The 24,203-nt window shown below is 39.4% G+C and overlaps 1 pseudogene across 1 annotated transcript in view; it reads left to right on the top strand.

Annotated features, from left to right (window-relative positions):
• Window positions 1-23,462, top strand: part of LOC144372117 (mitotic checkpoint serine/threonine-protein kinase BUB1-like) — a 46,994-nt pseudogene extending 23,532 nt beyond the window's left edge. The window contains exons 13-22 of the transcript XR_013432168.1: window positions 561-735; window positions 1,821-1,908; window positions 4,555-4,793; window positions 5,730-5,873; window positions 14,744-14,859; window positions 15,100-15,261; window positions 15,437-15,594; window positions 15,690-15,864; window positions 21,760-21,854; window positions 23,197-23,462. The product of XR_013432168.1 is annotated as a mitotic checkpoint serine/threonine-protein kinase BUB1-like (transcript). The remainder of the gene's footprint in view (window positions 1-560; window positions 736-1,820; window positions 1,909-4,554; window positions 4,794-5,729; window positions 5,874-14,743; window positions 14,860-15,099; window positions 15,262-15,436; window positions 15,595-15,689; window positions 15,865-21,759; window positions 21,855-23,196) is intronic.
• The last annotated feature ends 741 nt before the right edge of the window (window positions 23,463-24,203 follow it).

Below are 24,203 nucleotides of genomic sequence, written 5' to 3'. Positions count from 1 at the left end.
TGCAAGGAAAGAGTAGGAAGGACTGATAGATAGTCATAAACTAGAGGAGACAAAGTCAACAGACAGTGGCACACACATGCCATCCTGGACTGGATCCAGGACAGGCAAGGGATATTGGAGGGGACTTGTGAAATCCAGATAAGGACTGATAGCTACAAGTGGTGTTTAACTTTTTGAAATGTGCCAGGATCTAGAAGAAATTGACACTAGTGGGAGCTTAATAAAGGTTATATGAGACTGTGCTACCTTTGTAATCTTTCTATAAACCTGGAATTTTTTTTTCAAATTTAAAGAAAAATGTAGAATTAAAATAAAAAATGTGACCCTTGTGTTGTAGTTCCACTGAGATGTATTAAAGATGAGGGGTAAAATGTTTTTTGGGGACAAAATCTTGCTGTGGTGCTCAGACTGGTCTCAAACTTCACGTGATCCTCTCACTTCAGCCTCCTGAATGGCAGGCATACATTCTGTACCACTGCACCCAGCTTGAAGTCTTAATGTCTTAAATTTCACAGACAAAACAAGATGGCGATTATTTTTCAGCTCCTCCTTTGTTGTAGGAAGTGCCTCATTCTGAAGAGTTTTTGGATGATTCAACCGTCTGGGGTATTCGCTGCAACAGAACCCTGGCACCCAGTCCTAAGAGCACAGGGGACTTCACCTCTGCTGCCCAGCTTGCATCTACCCCCTTCCACAAGCTTCCAGCAGACGCAGTGAACAATCTGGAAGATAAAGGTATGCGACATACTTTTTCAGTGTCTGTCTTCTATAAACATTAGTATTAGTCGGTTCATCAGTATTATAGTGTTCTTGAAAATTCTAAGGGGGACGTTCGAAAACCATAAAGGGGCTTGGAATCCATTAATTGTTTTTTTCTTTGGCATACTAACTTCATAAAGTCCACATATTTTGAAAATTTAATAACAGATCATAGGTAGAAATGGGGGAAACTTATAGAAGCATATAAAGGCAAATATACAAAGTCCAAACCATTTGTACAGGAGTATGATTATGTTTTTCAAAAGTCAAGAGGGGAGCACTGCAGATAATTATTTGAATGCTAAAAATACTAAACATGGTTTTTAATGAATAAAAAAATAGCCAATTTTGGTCCTTGATACATTTCTATAAATTTTTATTATTTCAGACATGCAGCCAAGGATACATTACACATAAAATAATTTTGTTTTTTAGTGTTTTGCTTCAAGGGAATAATGACAAAACTCACAAATAGTCTTTTATTTCTATTGCATCCCAAATATAGCACCCTATATAAAAGAGATATATATCTCTGAATTGAACCCTGATATGTGGCATTACATTGAGCACAGATAATTATTAGTTTTTTATTACCAACCTACAGTATAAATACTATGAGATCTGGAACTTCGGTACCATTTCAGTGACTACCAATTTACCAGCCAAACTCTGTCACTGCTGGTACTTCTTAAAAGCAATAATGAAATAACTGCCAAAAAATTTCACTTCACTAATCTCCTGAACCTGGCTGTGACCTGTCACCCATGCCAGTGACCCACCTGTGTGGTCATCCTGTCTGGAGTGGACCTGCTGCTCTCTGGACTCTTTGTTCTTGAAGGATCATTATAGATCAGATGTCAAAACTGAAGTGCTCCCCTGTACGAGAGTGTTGAGTGATTTTGATTTTTCGCATCTTATCACACTTTGCCATGGAACACTATTTTGAAATTATAATGAAAGTCATCATATAAAGGAATTCTAGAATTGTAACCATGTCAAATTGTATGCGCGTGCATATACATGCATGTAATGTTTGTGTCTCTCGTTTTTGTGTATTTCAGAAAACATGATAGCAACGCAGTGTACCCATGTGCCGTTGAGTTCTTGTGTTGAGAATGTGGTGGAGCCCTTGAGAGACAGAAAGTTCAGGTAACTTGCAGTTGTGCCCTTCTCTGCATTTCCACTTGAGCTTTCCTTGAGCTTTCCTTTTCCAGATGTAAGAGAATGCCTAATCCCATCCTAAACAACTCATAAAGTGCTTAACAATTGGCAGCTTGTAGTCAGAAGGTCCTCTAAGCCCAGTAATGAGCCCCCCTCTTGGTATCAGGACAGTGAGAGAAGCAGCTAGGGTGACAGAGTCTGCAACTGACTTGTACTCATTTGGGGATTAGAACTGGAAAGCCTTTTACCAAAAAGAGACCCTGCCATGTGAAGACTGTTGCAGAACTGGGCAAACAGAACTGCTTTTCATATCCAGTAAAATTGAGAAAATTGATGACTTCCTTTTAAGAGAAGAGAGGGTACTTAAGCCTCCTAAGGAATAAGCAGTAAAGGCAGACTCGGCACCGTAAACCCCACCATGTCTGCGCAGGCTGTAAACCTCAGAGATCCTAACCAAGGCTGCCATCTTCTGGGTAACTATTTTATTCTAGACACAGTACTTACGCTTTTCCTGGACTCTGTCTTTCAGTTAGTCCTTATAATAACTGAGTTGTGGGGACTATTCTTTCTTTTTCCGTTATAGATAAGGAAATTGAGTCTCAGATAAATTATTGACTTAAAGTCATAAGGCTGCAAATTTACAGAATTGGAGTGTGAACCTGTATTTGTCTGAGTGCTGACCCCTTCTTCTCACTGCCTCTTATTAGAAACCCACAAGGCACAAGTTCAATTAAAAAGCAAAAATATATTGAATTTGCATTAATTTTATTATTGATGTTAATCACTTCTATATGTTTAGGTTCATTTATTTTTTTTTCTTAAGTAATTTCTGTTCACATCTTTTATCTAATCATTTGTTTATTTGGGTCACAGTTGAATGAGGTTTTTGATAACAAGAGCCATCAGGAGTGGCTAAGCCCAGCCAGGCCATTGACTCACAAGAATGCCATAAGCCATCCTTGATGTAAGATTAACTTAGAAGTACATAGGGCAGAAATCCCAGTTGCTGACTGGGTGCATCCTACCCAAGGAACTGTTGTCTTTGGCCCCGTGTGACAGTTCAGTTGCAAGGAAGCAAGGCTCACATGAACCAAGTGCAGGATCCTCGCTTAAGAGCCTTATGCAACACCTCCATCAAGTCCCAGGGTGCCCATGAGAAAACCCACTGGGCACAATTTCAATTAAAAACCAAAATTTATTGAATTTGCATTATTTTATTATTGGTGAGTTAACCATTTTCTACATGCTTATGCTAATTCATTTTTTTTCTGAAAAATGAATAACTGAAACTATGGGTTCCTAGCAGATATTTGTAATTCTACTCCAGATACAGTTAACCAGTGAGGGTTATTTTTAACCATAACCAATGGTGACAGAGTAAGTTTTTAGGGGAAAAGAGCTAACAGTTAACAGACTCAGATTCTTATGGACAAGAGAGAAAGATTTTGTTAATCATTTATGCATTGACAGTAATTTGGATACCCATGTTACTAGTATCGGTAGTATGAGGTATGGAAACAATTTTTCAATGTACAGGTAAGGTACCCCTAGTGTCTATTTGAGAAGCCAAATAGTGGCCAGTACTATTTGAACTATCATGGTCTTGGGAAACTAGGGAACACTAGGAAATATTTGCAGTTGAGAAAGGGACATATTTATTTGTGATGTATATGTATAGATGTAAGGGTTAAATGTGGGTGTAGAGATATACACGATTGATTCTCATTGTTCCTTGTAGTGTATACTGGACACTTGTCTAGGGGAAATACATGCTTATCCTGTGGGCCTCTGTTGCCATGTTTGTTTAAAGTCACCTTATTTAACACATATTACTCATGACTTACATTGCACTTGTGCCTGCATGAGGCTTACCTGTTTTCCCTGTAAGGCATCTCAGAGCCTTCTATGCTTAGGAACAATAGACACACTTCAGCAAAACACCTGAAATCCCAACAAAAAGCACAGAAATGCAAAAACCATGGCATTAGACTCCAAGCAGGGCAGTGAGGAGCATAAGCTGTAGGCTTCACCTTGCTCCACCTGGCCTGGGAACACGCACCCAGATTTTTCATTTCTCTAAAGTCTGCAAATGACTGAGAATTATATGAATGTTGATCTGGATGTTTAAGTAAATTTTAACACATAGGTGCATTCACAAATCTGAAATCTATGAATGGGAATCAGCTGTGTATGCATGTATATACACACACCCATATATATGGAAATGTGTAGGATTTTGTTAGATTGTGGTTGACATTTTTTTGTTGTCTGAATGTTATAAAAGAAGTCATTTTTAGAAAGAAGTTAGATATCCAGTCTTGATCATAGCAGTGCTGCTGAGATACCCTTTCTCCCGACATTCCCTGCTAAATAATAGCAAGTGTATCACCACCCCCATTTATCTAGTATATCATCATGTCTTTGATTTTTATTTCTATTAATATTGGACTAGCTTTGTATTTGCCTATAGTTGTGTAAGAAAATGATTTAATCAACTCAGGCTGTGCAGCATATTTGAAGTGACATTCCTAGAATGAAAAGGAAACTCTGTTGCAGAACTTTTGTGTGATCAAGTCCATTAGGCTTCTAATAATAGGGTGTTTTGATTTTCTCTGTAATTTTCTCCACATCCAGTTCAATTCAAGAGAAGAGCCCAGAAGGCACATGCCCCAGAGACCTCTCTTTGGCATCCTTGCACCATTTCAGCCAGCCTGCCCCGGGTGCTGCACTCACCCAGGAAGCTGTACGGGGCCTTGAAGCTTGTAAACTCACAGACACTGACCGAGCCGTTGTGGAGGACCCATCCGATGCCAGTGCCAGGCCCCAAGAAGACCGGATGCAGATGGGTCCCCATGGGGATGTCAGTGCTCCAGGTGTGCACAGAGGCTCAGGCTTAGTCATTCCATTAGGACCGCAGCATAGGAAGAGCTGTTCTGTGGAAGAACTCAGAGGGGGACCGGTGTGCCACTGAGTAGAACCTACAGTCAGACACTGTACTGAAGTGCAGTCCAGCAGGAATGTACTTGAAGGGCAAATCGATCCATTTTAATTTTAGATTTCAAGTTAAGTACTGTTGGAAGAGGGAATTGGAATTTGAGGGCCTACTGTGTGTCAGGAATTTAATCTAATGCTGTTTTCCCCACTTTACAGAAAAGTCAACAGAGGGTCAAGATTAAAGAGATCCCTCCTACCACCCCTTGTCACCCAGACAGTCTCACCTACTGGTAGAGAATATGGACCAGAGATGGAGTGGCTAGGGGACAAGGCTAGGTTCTACCCTAGCAGTTCTTTCATAATTGCCACTAATAAGAATACGTTATTATTCTAAGTTGGAGAGAAACCTTCATCTTCCCTTTAGAAATTGTTTTCTATCTTGGACCAAAGTACAACTCATGTGCAAATTGTGTTTTGTGGGTGTAAATGGGAAAGCAGTTAAAGACAGTGTATCTGTCTGAGCACATTTGAGGTCACTAACCAACTCCATGTGTGCCTTAAATGTGCAGCCATCACTGCTAAAGGCAGGACCTAGCATTTTAGGTGAGCGGAGTGAGATGCAGATGATATCCCTTTGTCACCCTGAATGTTGATTTAAACTTTCAAATCCAAAATGGCAGATGGTCAACTGCACAACTCCCAGTTCTGACTTTTGGAAACAATTCTCTATTACTTGAATCAATGCTCTATAAAGGATGAGAGTTTTGAAAGCTTAATTAATGAATGAATGTCTCCACTTGCTTTATCTAAAATTTATTAAGTAAAATCTTTGAATACTGAACTCATGTTTCTTTTCTTATTCCTGTTCCCTTAAGACTTCACTATTGAGAATCCGTGGGATGATAAGTTAATTCTCAAACTTCTGTCTGGGCTTCCTAAACCAGTGAGTTCCTATCCAAATACTTTTGAGTGGCAGTGTAAACTTCCGTCCATCAAGCCCAAGACTGAATTTCAATTGGGTAAGAACTTTATGGGTGATATAGCTTTGAATTCTTGTTCATCCATGGAACGTTGATGGTGATTCATGTGTATGTGTGATTCTCCTCCTGTCCCCCAGCCCCAGTAAAGAGTTACAGCTACAGTATTGAGAAATTTTGTTAATCCATGGCTATAGAACCATGAGTGCTGTTGGACTGGAACACATTTAACTCAGAGATCTCTATCAAAGTAATGCACGTGCTTAGGCTGGGGAAGCTCAGCAGCAGAGCACTAACCTGGCATGTGTGAGGCTGCGGGTTTGATCTCCAGAACTGCAAAATTTTAAAAATGCAGTTAGACTATTTAAGAATTTTTTACAGATTTTATAGTCAAAAACAGGCATTGATAACAAAATAAGGATTTTTTTCCCATTCTGACCACTTTTCAATATACTGAGGCACTAACGACGTTGATAACAAGCACATGTGCAACTGTCACCACCATCTTATTATAAGTTTTTATCATCCAAATGGAAACTTGGTTATTTATTTATTTTTTTTTTTAGTAGTGGTGCTTGAACCCAGGACCTCACACGTGCTATGCAAGGACTACTACTGAGCTACATCTTTGGCCTTTTTTATTTTATCTTGAGACAACATCTCCCTACATTGCTCAATCCAGTGTCAAACTTGTGATCCCCCTGCCTCAGCCTCCTAAGTAGCTGGGATTACAACATGCACCACCACACCTGGCAGAATGGAAACTAATTCTGTATGGAGAGTGTGTGTTACATGTTTCTTAAGAAGAGGGATAGTATTATATACTCATTTGATAGTATTTCTGGAAAACTCTTGAAGAATACTCAAAACTAAAATGGTTGGCTCAGTGGGAGCGGGAAAGTGGGTGGTTGTGGATAAGGCGAGAGCAAGGCTTTTCACACATAGAGCCGCCGTAGGCCTTCAGAACAATTGAGGGGCCATCAGAGTTCCCCATGCCTACCTCCCTGCCCCTCACCCAGATCCTCTGTTAGCGTCTTGAATAAGTGTGCCTGCTGATTGTGACAGTGATGAGCCAGTACCGGTATGTGGCCAAAGTCCATGATTTCCTTCGAGGTTCCCTGTACTGTGCGTTCTGGGGTTTGGAACGCTTGGCAGATCTCCTCGCTGCAGGGCACTTCAGAATAATTGGCCTGCCTTGAGTCTCCTGTGCTTTCCCCTTCTCCCCTTCCTCTGCACCCCAGAAGCCCTGGCAGACACTGACTGGGCCCTTTATTCCACAGTTGGCATTTTCTAGAATGTCATGTGTTTGAAATTACAGTTTGTAGCCCATCGGGCCATTTCCTGACACTTAGCAACAGAATTTAAGGCTCCTCTTTGCCTTTTCATGGCTTGCTACCTTTTTTTGAATCACTGAATAGTCCCCACCATCTGGATGGCCCTGTACCCCACAGCTCATCTACCTACTAAAGGCCACCTCGTTGCTTCCAACTTTTGGCAATGATGAATAAAGTTGCTTTAAACATTGTATGTAGGTTTTTCTATGGACGTATTTTTAACCCATTCAAGTAAATACCAAGGAGTGTGATTGTTGGATTTCGATGAATATACACTCATCCCTCAGGTCTGCACAGGCTAGCTCTAGGAACCCAGTGGGTGCCAAAGTCCATGATGCTCAAGTTTCTCATATAAAATGGGTAGCCGTGCATATAACTTAACATATACTTTAAATAATTTTGAGATTACTTACAATACTTTGTACAGAGTCAGTAGTTGGTATGCTCTATTATTTAAGGAATAATGATTTAAAAATATTTGTACATATTCAATCTATAGTTGGTTAAGTTTATAGATTTGGGGGCTGGGGATGTGGCTCAAGCAGTAGCGCGCTCGCCTGGCATGCCTGCGGCCTGGGTTCAATCCTCAGCACCGCATATAAACAAAGATGTTGTGTCTGCCGAAAACTAAAAAAATAAATATTAAAAAAATTCTCTCTCTCTCTCTCTTTAAAAAAAAAAAAAAAGTTTATAGATTTGGATCCTCATATACAGAGGGCTGAGTGTTTGCTTATATGAGAAAGTGCCAAGCTCTGCTAGTGTGGCCATACCATCTGTGTCTTTATCAGCAGTGAGCAAGAACTCCCTGCTACACCTTCGCGGCTTTTGCTGTTGTTTTTACCCTTCTGGTAGGTGTGCAATAGTATCACTATTTCAGGGTGACAACAGTGATGTTCACTAGTGAGAGTGAACATTTTTTCATGTGTTTACTTGCTGTCTGCATACTTTTAATGAGCTATGTGTTCAGATATTTTGCCCATTTTTTAATTGTCATATTGTTAAATATCAAGAATTTCTCAAATAGTTTAGATAGCAGTTCTTTATTAGATACTTGTTTTGCAAAGATTTTCTCCCAGTCTGGTTTGTCTTTCTATTTTTTTTTTAAATTGTGTCTTTTAAAGCACAGAAGTTTTAATATTAATGAAGTCCAGTTTATCAGGTTTTTTTTTTCCCTACAGGTCATGCTTTTGGTGTTACATTGAAAAACTCATTGCACCAGTAGTCTTCTGTATTCTTTTCTAGAAGTTTTATAGTTTTATTTTTTCCGTTTCGGTCTATGCTCCATTTTGAGTTAACCTTTGTGCAAGGTATAAGGTTTGTGTCTAGGTTCATTGTCACTTGTGCATGTCTGAATGCTTGGCACCACTTACTGAAGAGACTGTTTCTCATGTTTGATCCTTTGCCCAAGAGCAGTTCTAAGTCTGTGTGGTTCTGTTCTGGACTCAGCTCTTTCCCATGGGTTTGCTTGTCTCTTGCCAGCACCACAGGGTTATGGTCAGTCTCAGAGTGGGATGAAGTCAGCCCTTTTCTTCCTTCTTCCATCTCAATATTGTGTTGACTTTCTGGGTCTTTTGCCTTTCCATATAAACTTTAGAATCAGTTTGTTGGTGTTCACAAAATAACTTCTAGATTTTTATTGAGATTGCATTTAGTCAAGTTGGGAAGAGATGACATCTTGACAAAATTGAATCTTATCCCTGTACATGGAAATCTCTCCAATTAAATTTCCTTTGATCTTTCATCAGAGTTTAGGTTTTCTCATATAGATCTGTTACATAATATATATTATTACTTAAGTATTCTTTGTTTTTTAATTTCTCATTCTAATTGTGTATTTCAGGAACATAGGGAAGTAATTGTATTTTATATATATGCTTTGTGTCCTATAAGCTTTCTGTATCCACTAATAGTTCCAGGAGATTTTGTTACTGTTGATTCTTTAGATAGTCCTGTCATCTATAAAGAAAGATAGTTTTATTTCTTCCTTTTCCAATATGTATACTTATTTTTTTTAAATGTCTTATTGCTGGGCTGGGGATGTGGCTCAAGCGGTAGCGTGCTCACCTGGCATGCGTGCGACCCGGGTTCAATCCTCAACACCACATACAAACAAAGATGTTGTGTCCACCGAAAAACTAAAATAAATAAATAAATATTAAAAATTCTCTCTCTGTCTCTCACTTTCACACTCTTTCTTTTTTTAAAAAAAAATTAAATAAATAAATGTCTTATTGCACTAGGTGGGAATTCTAGTACAGTGCTGAATAGAAATGATAAGAGACATCCTCACCTCATTCCTGACCTTGGGGCTGCATCTATGTAGTGTATCACCATCAGGTCTGATGCTGGCTATAGGTTTTGTACATGTTCTTTATCAAGTTGAAGTTTCTCTGTTGCTAGTTTGCTCAGAATTGTTATGAACGGATGTTGGATTTTATCAAATGTTTTTCCTGCATATGTTAATATGATCATGTGATTATATTATGTGATTATTCTTAGCCTGTTGGTATGATGGGTCAGGTTAACTGATTTTCAGATGTTAAACTATCCTTGTTTCTTGGATTATTGCTATGGTTTGAATGTCCCCTTCAGATGTCATTTTTAAATTTAATTGCCATTGTCACAGTTTAAGAGGTGGGATCTTTAAGAGTTGATTAAGCCATGAAGGCATACCCTTACGATTGAACTGAGGCCATTGTTGCTGGGTGGGTTAGTTGTATTGGGGGTTCTGGCAGGCCATCTCCCGCCTCACCCTCACCATGTGATGCTCCTACCATCTTAGGATGGACCATGAAGATCCTCCCCAGTTCTAGCCCCTCAATCTTGGACTTGTCAGCTTTTGGAACTATGAGCCAAATAAATCTCTTTTTTTTATAATTTATCCAGTTCATAATATTCTGTTATAGCAGCAGAAATCAGACTAAGACAGTCGTGGTATATAACTTACTGTATACATTGTTGGATTTTACTTGCTAATGTTTTGTTAAGATTTTTACATTCATGAGAAGTATTTGTCTTTAGTGTTTCTTATAATATCTCCATCTGGTTTTGGTAACCTGGAAATGCTGACCTTATAGAATGAATGAGGAAGTATACTCTACCATTATTTTCTGGTAGAGATTGTAGAGAATTTCTATAATTTCTTCCTTACAGATTTGATAGAATCTGTCAGTGAGTGCATCTGAACCTGGTGCTTTCGGCTTTAGAAGTTTATTAGTTATTAATGCAATTTCCTTAATAGATGCAGAACTATTCCAATTATCTAGTTCTCTTTATGAGCTTTGATAGATTTTGTCTTTCAAGGAATTGGTTCATTTCATCTAAGTTTTTCTCATTTGTGAACATTATATTCTGAATACTCTCTTATTATGTCTTTAGCGTCCATGAGCCTTTCATTTCTCATTATTTGTGTCTTTTTTTTTTCTTAGCTTACCTGACTTGATGTTTATCAATTTTATTAATCTTCTCAAAAACACAATTTTGGGGGTTTTCTTATTTTTCTCTATTGATTTCTTTCATAATATTTTCTTTTGTTAACATTTAATTAGTTCTTTTTTCTTAAGTTCCTAAGGTGGAACCTTAAATCATTAATTTTATATCTTTTCTTTTTGTTATTTTTATTTTTACTTTTTTGTAAACAATTCTTTTTTAAAATGTGTTATTTTTAGTTATATACTCTTTCTTCTTTTCTAAGTCCTTCATGAGACTTCTTCAATCCATGTGTTATTCAGAAGTGTGTTTAATCTCCCAAGATGTAGGGGCTTTCCAGCTGTCTGCGTTAATGGATCCCCAGTTTAATTCCACTGTGGTCTGAGAGCAGACATTATATGATTTCTATTATTTTAAATTTGTGAGGGTGTATATTACAGCACACAATGTGGTCTGTCTTGGTGAATGTTCCAAGTCAGTGTGAGAATGTCATATATTCTGTAAATGTCATTCAGATCCAATTTTCTGTTTAATGGTCCATTTCTTTTTTTTTTAATGTTTATTTTTTAGTTTTAGGTGGACAATATATTTATATTTTACACAATATATTTATTTTTTAATTTTTATGTGGTGCTGAGGATTGAACCCAGTGCCTCACGCATGCCAGGCGAGCCCTCTACCAGTTGAGCCACATCCTGAGCCCCTTAATGGTCCATTTCTGATGGAAGGATATAGGAATCTCCAAGTGTAATAGTGAAGTCACCCATTTTGCTTGCATTTCTATCAATGCATGCCTCATATATTTTCACATTCTTTTCATTAGATGTATACACAGCATGTCCTGTTGTAGAATTAACCCCTTTTTCATTCTGTAATGCCCCTTTTATGCCTGTTAATTTTCCTTGATCTGAAATCTGCTGTATGGAATTAATACAGCTATTTCTGTTTTCTTGAGATAACTGTTAGCATCCAATATCTTATTAACTGTTAATCTGCATTTGTCATTATACTTTCAATGTGTGTGTTTTCATTGGTGGGTGAAGATCATTGGTGTTCTGAGTGATTATTGATATAGCTGGACTCATATTTCATTTGTTAGTTTTGTAGTCATTACACTTGTTCTTTGTGGGTTTTTTTCCCCCACTCTCTGCCTTCTTTGGCTTTGAATTATTTCATATTCTGTTGCGTCTCCTCTCTCAGCATATCAATAATATTATCTTTGTCACATTTGCAAGTGGATTCTGCAGAGTGTGCAGTATATATACACTCAGAGCCAGTCCAAGTCCACTTTCCGATAGCACGTCACCCCCTCACAGCAGGGCCCACACCATGCGACAGGAGTGTCATTCCCTCCCTCCTGCCCACCTCTTCTGTCATTGCTGCCATTGGTTTCACTTATCCACTGGTATGCCACCACTAGGTGGACACTATTGTTTTGAACAAATGGGTTTTTGTTAGATAATTTAGAATAAGAAACATCAAGTATTTTACTTAACACTCTTTGAGTCTAAGTTTCTGGCCTATATTATCTTCCTTCAGTGCACGTTTACCAGTGACAGATTCCCTCCATTTTTGTGTAAGAAAGTCTTTATCCTTCACTTTTGAAGGATAGTTTCATGAAGTAGAGCATTCTAGCTGGTGGTTTTTCTTTCAGCCCTTTAAATGTTGTACTGCACACTCTTGCTTGTGTGGTTTCTAAGGAGAAATCTGATGTACTTATCCTTGTTCTTCCGGAAGTAAGCTCTTTTTATAGCTATTTCTATTTTGTAGCATTTTTCAAATTTTTCTTTGTCTTTGATTTTCTGCATTTTCTTTGTGATGTGCCTAGGTGTAGGTTTTTCTATCTGTCCTGCCTGGTATTCTCTAAGATTCCAGGATCTGTGGTTTGGTGTTGGTCTTGAATTTTTGAAAACTCACACTTTTTTCTTTTCAATTTACATTTCAGTTTTCCTCTTAGGGTGTCCTGGAGCTCACTGATTCTTTCCCTGGCCGTGTACAGTCTACTAAAAGACATTCTTGGTTTCTGGCACAGAGTGGGTTTTTTATTTCTAGCATTTCTTTTTGCTTCTTTCTGCTTATTTGACCTATTTGTTCTTGAAAATTGTCTCCTTTTTCTGTTAGAATCCTTAGCACATTCATAACAATTTTAAAAACTATCCTGGTCTGATAATGCTGAAATCTCTGCCCATTTCCAGTGCTTGCTCTGCCTCCTCAAGCTGTGTTTTGTCTTTTAATATGCCTTGTCAATTTTGTTGCTGGCCAGACCTGATGGACTGTGTAAGTGGAACTGAGATAGTTAGGCTTTGGTGTAACCTTTATCTGGCTAGAAGTTAAGCTGTGTTGTCTTCCCTGTTGCCTTTAAGGTTCCCTAGAGACTTTCTTTTTATACTAAGGATTAAACTCAGGGGCATTTTATCACTGAGCACATCCCAGTCCTTTTAATTTTTTATTTTGAGACAGGGTCTCAATAAGTTGCCTCCTTAGTCGCTGAGATTGCAGGCGTGCACCAAACAACCGAGAGTCATCTTCTTAGATAATCTGAGGGGTACTGTCCTTCCCATTGCTAATTCCAGCGTGGTGTCTGCTGTGAATCTCTATGTCTTCCTCTCCATCTCCCCACTTTGGGTGCAGCAGTTTTCCCTCTGATCTCAGTTTTTTAATAGTTCAAGAAGAGCTGTTGAATTTCAGTTGTCCAGTTACTTTCTTGCCATAAAAGTGGAGTGACAGCTTTCAAGCTGCTTATGTGCTAGACTGGAAATCACAGATCTTTTTTTTTTTTAAATATATATTTGATTTTGAATGGGAGGATTATTTTTAGAATTTTTAAGAATCAAATGCAACATCACCATGGTCTTTTTCTCCAAAATCAATAACCCCAGTGTAACCACAAGGAAAATATAAACAAGCCCAATTTGAAGGACATCTGACTAGTACTCTTTGGAACTATCAAGGTCAGTTAAAAAAAAAAAGACAAGAAAAGTCTGAGACATGTCACAGGCTAGGAGTAGCCATGGAGATAGAATGACTAAATATAATGTATCCTGAAACACAGAAAAACTAGTGAGTCTGGGAGTGTGGATTTCAGTCAGCAGCAGCACTCCTCGGTTGGTTCCTTGTCTGTGACATAAGAGCCATGTGGGCTAGGGGATGCAGAAACTCTGCTTTCTTGGCCACTTTTCTATCAATCAAAAACTATGTAAAATTAAAAGTTGAATTAAGTTTTTTAAATTGTCTATTACAAATGTTGCTATAGTTTTATTTTGTCCTTTTTATTTTAATTTTTTTGTTTTGTTTTAATAAAGTTTTATTTTTCCAAATGCACAGTTGCTTGGACCTGCTAGTGCATCTGCACAGCAACAGGGGCATCTCCATCTCAGTATTTCTGGTGTAAATTACTTGAGCTCTGTGCTTTGACACCAGTTTGAAAAGTCCTTTACTGAGGAGCTCCTGAAGGGCTGCCCTGGCCAAGGAACCACAAGTCCTTATCCCTGGAAGACCCCAGCTGTGCTTAGAAGCTCGGAGTTGAGAACGTCCTTACAGAGTTTGTCATAAGTAGCTTTGTCAGACAAGACTAGATGTTGAGCTTGCCCTGATCTTTGCCTTCGGACCACTTCTTTTCAGCGTTGCCCCAGATTTGTTCACTGGGCCCTTGCCTTTCTTCGCTGACCTTCCGGCATCTCTATTCTTCTTGTCACCCTTGAGCAGCGTTGCAAAGCCTGGAGAGCAGCACCAGCTATTGGAGCCTGGTCAAGATGTCTTTTTTATTTTTATCCTATTGTAAAACGTGTTTATTTCAAAAAGCTTTATGTATCACTTCAGGGAGGATTTCTCCTGTCATCTGCCTGCAAGATGGGCAGCACAGGTACTGCTCATTTTAAAATGCGAGAACCTTGATGGGGAGGCACTAAGTGCCCAAACCCACGCACCTTAGTGACCCCCACAGGCTGCCCTGAACTTGGTAAGGGGGCTCTTGTTGCAGGTATTTACTTCCTTTCATCTGAGCCTGTAAAACATTTCCCAAGCAACTGTGGCCATTTTTATTTATGAAAGCAATTCAAGTACAAAGAAAATTTTACAAATTCTTCATTTGGATAAAGTCCTTAATATTTTGAGCCCTTTTGTCATTTTGACACATTTATCTCTTCCCAGGTTCTTCACTGGTCTACGTCAATCACCTTGTTGGAGAAGGGGCCTTCGCCCAAGTCTATGAAGCTACCCAGGGAGATGTGAATGAGACCAAAAATAAACAGAAATGTGTCTTAAAGGTAAATGGTGCAAATACATTTTTGAACTGTAGAGAAATGATTTTCAGCCTCTTTTTTTTTTCTTTAAGACAGTGATGTTTTTATTGAGCAATTAAGAAATACAACAATACTATGAGGATCTGGAATTGCTTTCTGCAGAACAAATCATAATGTCATTGCTTTCTCATGTCCCTTATTAGGATACTATTTTCCAGAATGTGACTCTGGATATAAATAACACATACCTGGTTTTGCTTGTAGGTCCAGAAGTCTGCCAACCTCTGGGAATTCTACATTGGTACCCAGCTGATGGAGAGACTAAAGCCAGCTGTGCACCACATGTTTATCAAATTCTATTCTGCCCACTTATTCCAGAATGGGAGCATCTTGGTAGGAGATCTCTACAGCTATGGGACACTATTAGTAAGTGTTCTGTTTTTATAATATGGATATGAATTTAAGTGCATTTCTGGTTTTTGCCTTACCCATATATTTTCTGGTTAGAGCTTTAGTTGGGGTGCTAAACAGGGGCAAAGTCCTTGACTTGAAATTTCATTAATCCTCATCCAACTCAGGATACCATTTGCATTGTTTCTAGAATGCCATTAACCTCTACAAAAATACCCCCAAAAAAGTGATGCCCCAGGCTCTCGTCATCTCTTTCGCTATCAGGATGCTCTACATGATTGAACACGTCCACAGCTGTGAGATCATTCACGGAGACATTAAGCCAGACAATTTCATACTGGGAAACAGGCAAGTGTGGACCTCTGAACAGGGTTTTTTCCTGAACATCTAGCAGCCCTTTGTCATTTGTGCTCATTTCCTGTCCTGAATTGTATTTAATCTAGGTTTTTGGAACAGAACGATGAAGATGGCGATTTGTCTACTGGTTTGGCACTTGTTGACCTGGGTCAGAGTATAGATATAAAACTTTTTCCAAAAGGAACTGCCTTTACAGCAAAATGTCAAACATCTGGCTTCCAGTGTACTGAGATGCTCAGTAACAAACCATGGAACTACCAGGTACGGACCTAAAGTAAGAGGTTTGGAAAATTTTCCTCTGTTGTACCTACCAGATTTTCAAAATGAATTTGGAATCTCGTTAGTTTGAACTGGTCTCTTGGACACAGTTGAAGAAGAGATGGGGGCCAGGAACGTGGCTTAGAAGTAGGGCACTTGCCCAGTAAGCATGAGGTCCTGGGTTGACTCTGTAGCATTCAAAGAGAGAGAAGGTAGTAAAGGAGAGATGAGACTTAAGGCTCAGGGGAAGGGAGGGATGAAACTCTGTTCCTGAAGAGTACACTTTTCTTATTATTCACAAGAAGGAAAGCAGATATGTTCTGAGTTTGACCCTAGGAAAGGTATTTAATGATCTGTGAACCCTTCAGAATGAAAGTCTGCCACATGGAGCCAGCTTGGATTGGGAGATAAAAACAGAGCAAATGGTTTTCTTTATGGCCATGGTTAATAGAGAGACCCACCCCACTGCCCCCAGGGGAATCAGCCGCATGTCTTGCAAGTGGGCAGGTGGTTCTGACAGTGAGAGTGGCACAGAAACTCAGGTGCAGGACCTGATTCAAACAGTGTTAGAAATGGATCATTATTATCCTAAAAGGCTTCAGAAATTTCACCAAATTAGGATACAGATGACAAATATAAAGAATACTTAATAGGATAAATGTAAAGTTTTGAACCTGGATTAATAAAATCAGATACCTGGTTACCAAGTGAGGACTGTGGCTTCCAGAAGCCCATGATAGAGGGGAAAGGTCGGGAGTCAGGTCTAGTATATCAGACCACATGCTGTTCTGGCATCTCCTGGAGTGCAGGGGAAGGGGAGAGTTCAGTCTGTTCTTTTCAGCCATCCAAAGGTCTTACAGTATATTCAGAGAGTAGCCACGGACTCCCCATGGAAGGATTAGCACTTTTCTTTCCTTGATGTGTCTTTATCTGATTTTGGTATGAATGTGATACTGGCTTTATAGAATGAATTTGGAAACGTTCTGTCCCTTTCTGTTTCATAGAATAATTTGAGGAGCATTGGCATTAGTTCTTTAAAGGTCTGGTAGAATTGAGCTGAGAATCTGTCTGGTCCTGGACTTTTATTTGTTGAAAGACTTTATTACTGCTCTTTGTCATCACAAGTTATTGGCGGGTTTAGGTTTTCTATATTCTCTTGATTCAGTTTTAGCAGATCATATTTGTCTAGAAATGTATCCATTTCTTCTAGGTTTTACAATTTATTGGAGTAGAAGAAGTTTTCAAAATAGTCCCTAATGATCCACTGGATTTCTTGACATGTGTGGTGATTTCTCTTTTTTTATCTTTAATTTTGTGAATTTGTGTCCTCTCTCTTTTTTCTTTTGGTTCATTTGGCTAAGGGCTTATCAATTTTGTTTATCTTTTCAAAGGACCAAGTTTTTGTTTCATGGATCCTTTCTAATTTTTTTTTTTAATTCTCAAGTTAATTGATTTGGCTCTGATTTTAATTGTTTTCTCCTACACATTTTGGAATTGGTTCATTCTTATTTTTCAAGGGCTTTAAGATATATCATTAGGCTGGTTTTAAATTTTCCTCTTAGAACTGCCTTCATAGTATTCCACAGGTTGTTGTTTTATCACTATTCTTATTTAAGAATTTTTATTTTTTTTTTTTTGGTATTTTCTAAGAGGTGCTTTGTGACCTAAAATATGATCTACTTTGGAGGAGGTTCCATGAACCATGGTCAAAAATATTCATCTGATGTTGGATGAAATACTCTATAGATCTCTGTTCAGTCTATTTGATTTATAATCTTTCAGGTCCTAAGAGTCTATACTGAGTCTATGTCTTGATGACCTATCTAATGGTGAGAGAATTGTGTTGAGATCACCCAGTGTTACTGTACTGGGGTCTTACTAAGGCTTTGAGTAGTATCTCTTTATGTAATTAGTTGCACCCAATTTGGAGCATAAATATTTGTTACTGTTATATCTTCTTGCTGAATTGTCCCTTTACCAATATGAACCTTCTTTGTCTCTTCTGATTAATTTTGGTTTGAAGTCTGCTTTGTCAGATATAGAGTAGCTACTCCTATTTATTTTCAGGCTCCATGCACATGGTATATCAATTTCGTTGTTTACTTTCAGCCTGTCTTTGCCTATAAGGTGTGTCTCTTCCAAACAACATATAATTGAGTCTTGCTTTTTAATCCATTCTGCCAGCTATGTCTTTTTTTTTTTATTGGTTGTTTACAACATTACAAAGCTCTTGACATATCATACTTCGAACAATAGTTTCAAGTGTGTTATGAACTCCCATTTTTACCCCAAATACAGATTGCAGAATCACATAGGTTACACATTCACATTTTTACATAATGCCATACTAGTGACTGATGTATTCTGCTACCTTTCCTATCCTCTACCCTGAACGCGCCCGATCTCGTCTGATCTCGGAAGCTAAGCAGGGTCGGGCCTGGTTAGTACTTGGATGGGAGACCAGCTATGTCTTTTAATTGAAGAGTTAAAACCATTTACATTCAATATTATTATAAAGAGATGTTTATTAATTCCTGCCATTTTGATTTGTTTATAATGTTTAATTTGATCCTGTTTCTCATTTGCTTAGAGCTACCCTTCCAATGAGATTTGTTTAATTGTGAGCTCTGGGGTTTGGTTATTCTGTGGAGTATTTGTATTACCGGTTTAGTAGTATTGAATTCTTCTAGTTTCTGCTTATCTTGGAAGGTTTTCATTTCCCTTTCAATTTTGAGGGATAGTATTGCTGGTTCTAGCAATCTTGTTGACATTTAATTTCTTTCAGAACTTAGACCACATCATTCCAAGACCTTATGGCTTTTAGAGTTTGTTAAAAAATTAGAAGTGATTCTGATTGGCTTACCTCTAAATGTGACCTGATTTTTTTTTTCTTGAGACTTTTACAATTTTATCCTTGTTCTCTGTGTTAGTCATTTTAATTATATTATGGCATGGATAGGTTCTTTTTCAGTCATGTCTATTTGGGTTCTGAATGCCTCCTATATCTGGATGTCCATCTCATTCTCAAGGTTTGGAAATTTTTCTGTTATAATAATTTCCAAATTATTATATTAATAATAATATAATGATTTCCCTGAAAAGATTATCCATCCTATTAGCCTGATTCTCACAACCCTCTTCAATTCCAGTGATTCTTAAATTTGGTCTCTTAATGTTGTCTATTCTGAATGTCAGTATGTATTTTCTTTAACACTATCTGAATGTTCAAGACTAGCCACTTTGTCTTCCAGCTCTAAGAGTCTATCCTTAGAATTTTCTACTCTGTTAGAGAGATTTTTAGCTGGACAGTTTATTTGATTTATTATGTCTTTATTTCTAAGATTTCTGTTTAATTCTTTTTTATTATCTCTCTTTGTTGAATTTCTCATTCATATCCTGTACTGATTTCCTTAATTCATTCTGTTTTTTCTGTGTTCTCTTGGAAGTCATTGGTCATTTTTATAATCATTCTTTTGAATTCTTTATCTGATATTTCATCCACTTCAGTATTTTTGGAGTAAGTTGCTGGTGAATTATGAACTTTAGGATGTATCATGTTATCTTGTTTTCTTCATTTTTCTTGTATTCCTAAGTTGGGTTTTTTACATCTGTTGGGGTGGATTTCTCTGCCACTCTTACATGTAGGCCTTTTTAGGGCTTAGTCTTTACTTGCCAAAGTGTCCTCAAGTTATCTAGACTGAGACACCCTTGTAGATGTGGTATCCACAGACTCTGTGTTAATTCTCTTTTTTGGTATAACAGTGGATGTCTGTAGTGGGACCTGAAGGACAACCCCTAGCCATTTCTATTCGGAGCCTGATCATTAGTTTGAGTTTTTATTTCTTCTATTCTTTGTGTTAAAGTATAGCTGATGTTTGTCATGTGCATGGAGCAAGATGTGCTGTCTTGTCGCCGAGTTGAGTTCAGCAGCAGAATCTCCACCCTGTGAACTTGTAGTGCCTTGTAGATTCCCAGCATCTCTCAGAATAGGGTAAAACAAACAATAGTAACAACTGATGCAAACAACAGACAGCATTAAAGTAGATATCTGTTTCTGTTAAAATAAATATCTACTATGACATTTAATGTCAATTACCACAAAAAACAATGGTGTGGTCTATTGCCAAACAAATAAGTAGCCATGAACTATATCTGGCAATAAAGCAAACAACAGGTGCCAATTATGTCATCCACAGCAGTAATCATTACAACAGCATTAATGGTGGGAAAGGAGTTATATAACCAATTAGTGCTAAATTTGGTAAAATACAGTTAATTAAGAGAAAAGAAAACATGATAGGAAGGTCAAAGTGTTTATAATTCAAAAAAGTGAACATAGGAAGAAGATGAGATGTAGCAGGTGATGGTTTTAAGGAAGGAAGAGAAAGAAAACAAGAGAATTTGACTGTCAGCAGAAGAGAGAAAGAAACCAATGAAAAGAAAACAAAACCAAAATATACGAACCCCAAGCCCTAATCCTCAAAAGGCAAGGAAAAATAACATTAAAAACATGCTAAAAATGAGAAGAAAACAGAAAGAAAGAAATATGTGTGTATGTCCATGAACCAATCAGAACTCTCTCACATCAAGAACTCCCCAAAAAGAGAAAAGATTCTTAATTAAAAAAAAAAAAGAAGAAGAAGAAGAAGGAATCATCTCCACTGAGGTGATCAAAATAGTCAACAAGAATGTGTGGTCACTGCTGTGCCCACCCGTGTTTGTTTCTTCTTGGGCTATGACACAGGGGGCCAGCAGCACCTGGGATTGTTAAATCCTTATACTTTTGGTGTTGCTCCTGAGTGGCTGGTTGGAGTGGCCTAGATTAAAGCTGGCTGAAGCCGTTCTCAGCTCCCTTCTCCCCAGCTGGAGTCTGTCTGCACAGGCCCGGCACTCCAGGGGTGCTGCCGCAGAGTTCTATGAGGGGCCCAGTGGCCTAGATCTAACAGGGCCTCGGGGACTTTGTTTGGTAGTATTTGCTAATGCATGGCAGTTGCCCAGCTCTGTCAAGGGATCTGAATCTCAGGAGCCTCACAAAAATCCTACTCTTGAGGAAGAGGAGCCACCCCTCCTTCACACACACACACCCCACATACAGACCCCCCCACACACACATTCTCTCTCTCTCTCTCTCTCTCTCTCTCTCTCTCTCTCTCTCGCCCATGAACGTGCCTGCCCAGGCTTAATCCCTAGGCGTCTTCACATACATCCGTTCTGAGTCCCGACCCTCCTCAGCTGGTCATGTGAGCACCAGATGCACAGAGAAGATGAGTTCAGCTCTCCTTCGCTTTTCTGATGTGGATCCCCCTGGGTACAATCCTGGTGTCCATTTCCCTCACGTTCTGCTAGGAAGACCCTAGGCCTAGACCCTAGGTGGGCGCTCACCTGAGAGCGTGGCAGTGTTGGCACTGCTCTCCCTGTTCAGCAGCGGGAACTGCCGCTGGAGGCTCAAGGCTCCCCGCCTCAGCTCCCCGTGGCTGTTTGAGAAACACAGAGCACTTTCCATCACCTCCGCATCAGCTCAGTGCAGGCTGCTTTTCTGATTTCAGGTTTTCTCACAGCACACCTCCCTGTTGTATTTCTCTGTGTTCTCCCTCCATCTGGTGAACCATCACCACTGCTGCAACCAGCTCAGCTCCAGTGCTGTCTCTGTTCGGTGTACCTGAATTTCTGAGTCTCTTAGTCACTAGGACTGTCTGGCATTGAATTTTAGTGAAATCCCTCTTGCTCACCTCACTGAGAAGCAACATTCCTGCTGCTTGAATCCTCATCCACCAGAAATCAACTTCCAGAATTCTTCAAAGATAAACTCCTGTGACTTAGCTTGCTGCCTATGTTAGCATATGGTGATGGGATCACGTGTGCATCGCCATGAGTCATGGGACCTCACTTTCTTGCCAGGTGGATTACTTTGGAGTGTACTGCATTCTGCTGGGGACCTACATGAGGGTGAAGAACGAGGGAGGAGTCTGGAAGCCTGAAGGTCTTTTCAGAAGGTAGGTATCGACATCGGGCTACAGCGGGAAGAGAATAACTAGGGCAGTAACAGGTTCCATCTGGCAGAAGGGGATCCTTTAGGCAGTGTGAGCACAGCACAAGGCTGGACCAGGGCAGGGAGTGGTCACAGGGCTTCCCACTTAGCCAGTAGCTCACAGAACCCCTGGGAGCTCCTGGGTGGTGACAGGCATCCCGCCCAGGCAGGTGTCCCAGAGCCTCAGGGCTGTGCTTGATTGTTTTCTTGTGTGTGGAGATGCAAATAATACTCATCCTGCCTTCCTCAGATCTTTCCTGTAAGAAGCCAAGGAAATGCGGAGGAAGTATTGGTTACATGCTTGTTCCTTGTCCAGTTACACTTTCTTCTCTTAACTTTTTTGAGATATATTTAAAACATACAGAAAAGTGAACTCATTTTCTGTGCGCAGCCAAATGGAATCTTCTGTGCATATATACCTTCTGGGAATAATTTCAACTGCGATTCCCCTGGCCTTCCCTACTCACTTCCAAAGCAGAAAAAGAAAATTGGCAGTAATTTTATAAAATGCCTGTGCCATACATAGTGAAGCTTAGGTTCAGTCCCTGGAGAAAACTTGGTAACTGTTATGTCTTATTCTGCATAATGAGCCATTATATCTGACAAGTGTTTTATGCTTCCTCTTGCTCATAATGGAAGGACCAGATGGTCATCTAGAAGGTCTCCACCTCTGGCCACTTGTGTAAAGGAAAGCCTGAAGCCAGCCCTCTGCATGGCCCTGCTGCCATCTTTCTGTGCTCTGTAGCTCCTCTAGATGACTTTAACCACTAGAGTAGCCGGAGCTCTTCAGTCAGCTCTCTCCTGAGTAGGACGGCCTGTCCACCTGGTCCTGGCACATGTGCAGTTGGGCTCCTTAGAACTACGTGTCCAGATCACAAGATGCTGACAGTATGGTAGACACAGGAGCCAAAAGCAAATGGATCTTTTTTTTTTTAATGAGGAGAGGTAGCACTATGTTACCCAGACCACCCTCTAACTCATGATCCTCTTGCTTTAGGCTTCCCAGCCCCTGGGGTTCCATGCACTCACAACACCCAGCACAGATAGATTTCCTTTAAAAACTAAAATAGATTTTTTTTCACTGAAGAGTTATTGCTAAGACTGCTTATCTTAAATCCTGTTTTGGGAGCCAGGTGTGTTGAGACAATTAATTGGAACTTTAATTTCTCTAATGTGGGATAGATTGGATGTGTCCACTCCTGATGGCCAAGTGCTCTTAGGTGAGAGTTCTGTTTCACTACCCACCTGCGGCAGTCAGGGCCAGAGCAGGCTGCGTTGCATCCGTGGCCGGTACTTTCTCTCTGCAGGCTTCCTCATCTGGACGTGTGGGATGAGTTTTTTCACACCATGTTGAATATCCCAGACTGCCATCACCTTCCACCTTTGGATTTGCTAAGGCAAAAGCTGAAGAGTCTGTTTCAACAGCACTATTCCAACAAAATCAAGACCCTGCGAAACAGGCTCATTGTGCTGCTCTTGGAATATAAGCGTTTGAGAAAATAAAATTAATTGTGGACACTTTCCCAGAAATCATTTTGTAAATACTATTCTCTTTCTTTGAACCTGATGTTCTTCCAGATGTATTGTTGATATAAGTGTTTGTTAAAAATAAAGTTCACGAAATGCATCCATGTGACTTAATTTTTATTAAATTATCCAGCAGAATAGACAAAGTGGCAAGCCCTATGGGGCAGACCTGCCGGCCCCCTTGGCAGACAGACATTCATGTCCTTTATGGTGCATTTTTGTTTGCTATCTATGAATTATGCATTCTAATCCTATTACTTCAAAGTACCATCAATGGAAAAAAATCTCAGATCTTGAAAAGAATTCTCATGAGCTGTATAGACCACTGGACCAACTTAGCCTTTCCTAGCCAGGACCTGGGAGGGCCTGTAACCCCGCTGGGCTTCCTCCACCCTCCCTTTGTGTCCTTAGCACCATGAAAAACAAATCTGAGGTGACACCATCCAGGAGCACAGGGGAATTGCTTCCTCCCACCCTTCTCAGCTCCCATGTCCCTGACTCCGGAGGCAACCATGGCCCATTTTTTGTATGTGTGAATCTCTAAAATTGGTTCTAAAAACTGCATTTTTTTAATAGAACTAGCATCATTTTGCTTTTTTTCACATAATATCTGATCAGGAATGTAACTGTAGAATGGCCTCATACTTTTTAGTGGCTGTGTGATATTTGATTGTGGCATATCTGTAGTATGGATTCCTAGAAGCAAAATTGCTGGGTCAAAGGTGACTGCACTTAAAATTTTGAATCTGTGTTTGCTGGTAGCCCCCCAGGGTTTTCCCCAGACTGT

The sequence above is a fragment of the Ictidomys tridecemlineatus genome, chromosome Y (genome assembly GCF_052094955.1).
Source record: "Ictidomys tridecemlineatus isolate mIctTri1 chromosome Y, mIctTri1.hap1, whole genome shotgun sequence".
NCBI lineage: Eukaryota > Metazoa > Chordata > Mammalia > Rodentia > Sciuridae > Ictidomys > Ictidomys tridecemlineatus.
Note: the sequence above shows the minus strand (reverse complement) of the source record. Positions and strands in the feature narration are given on the sequence as shown.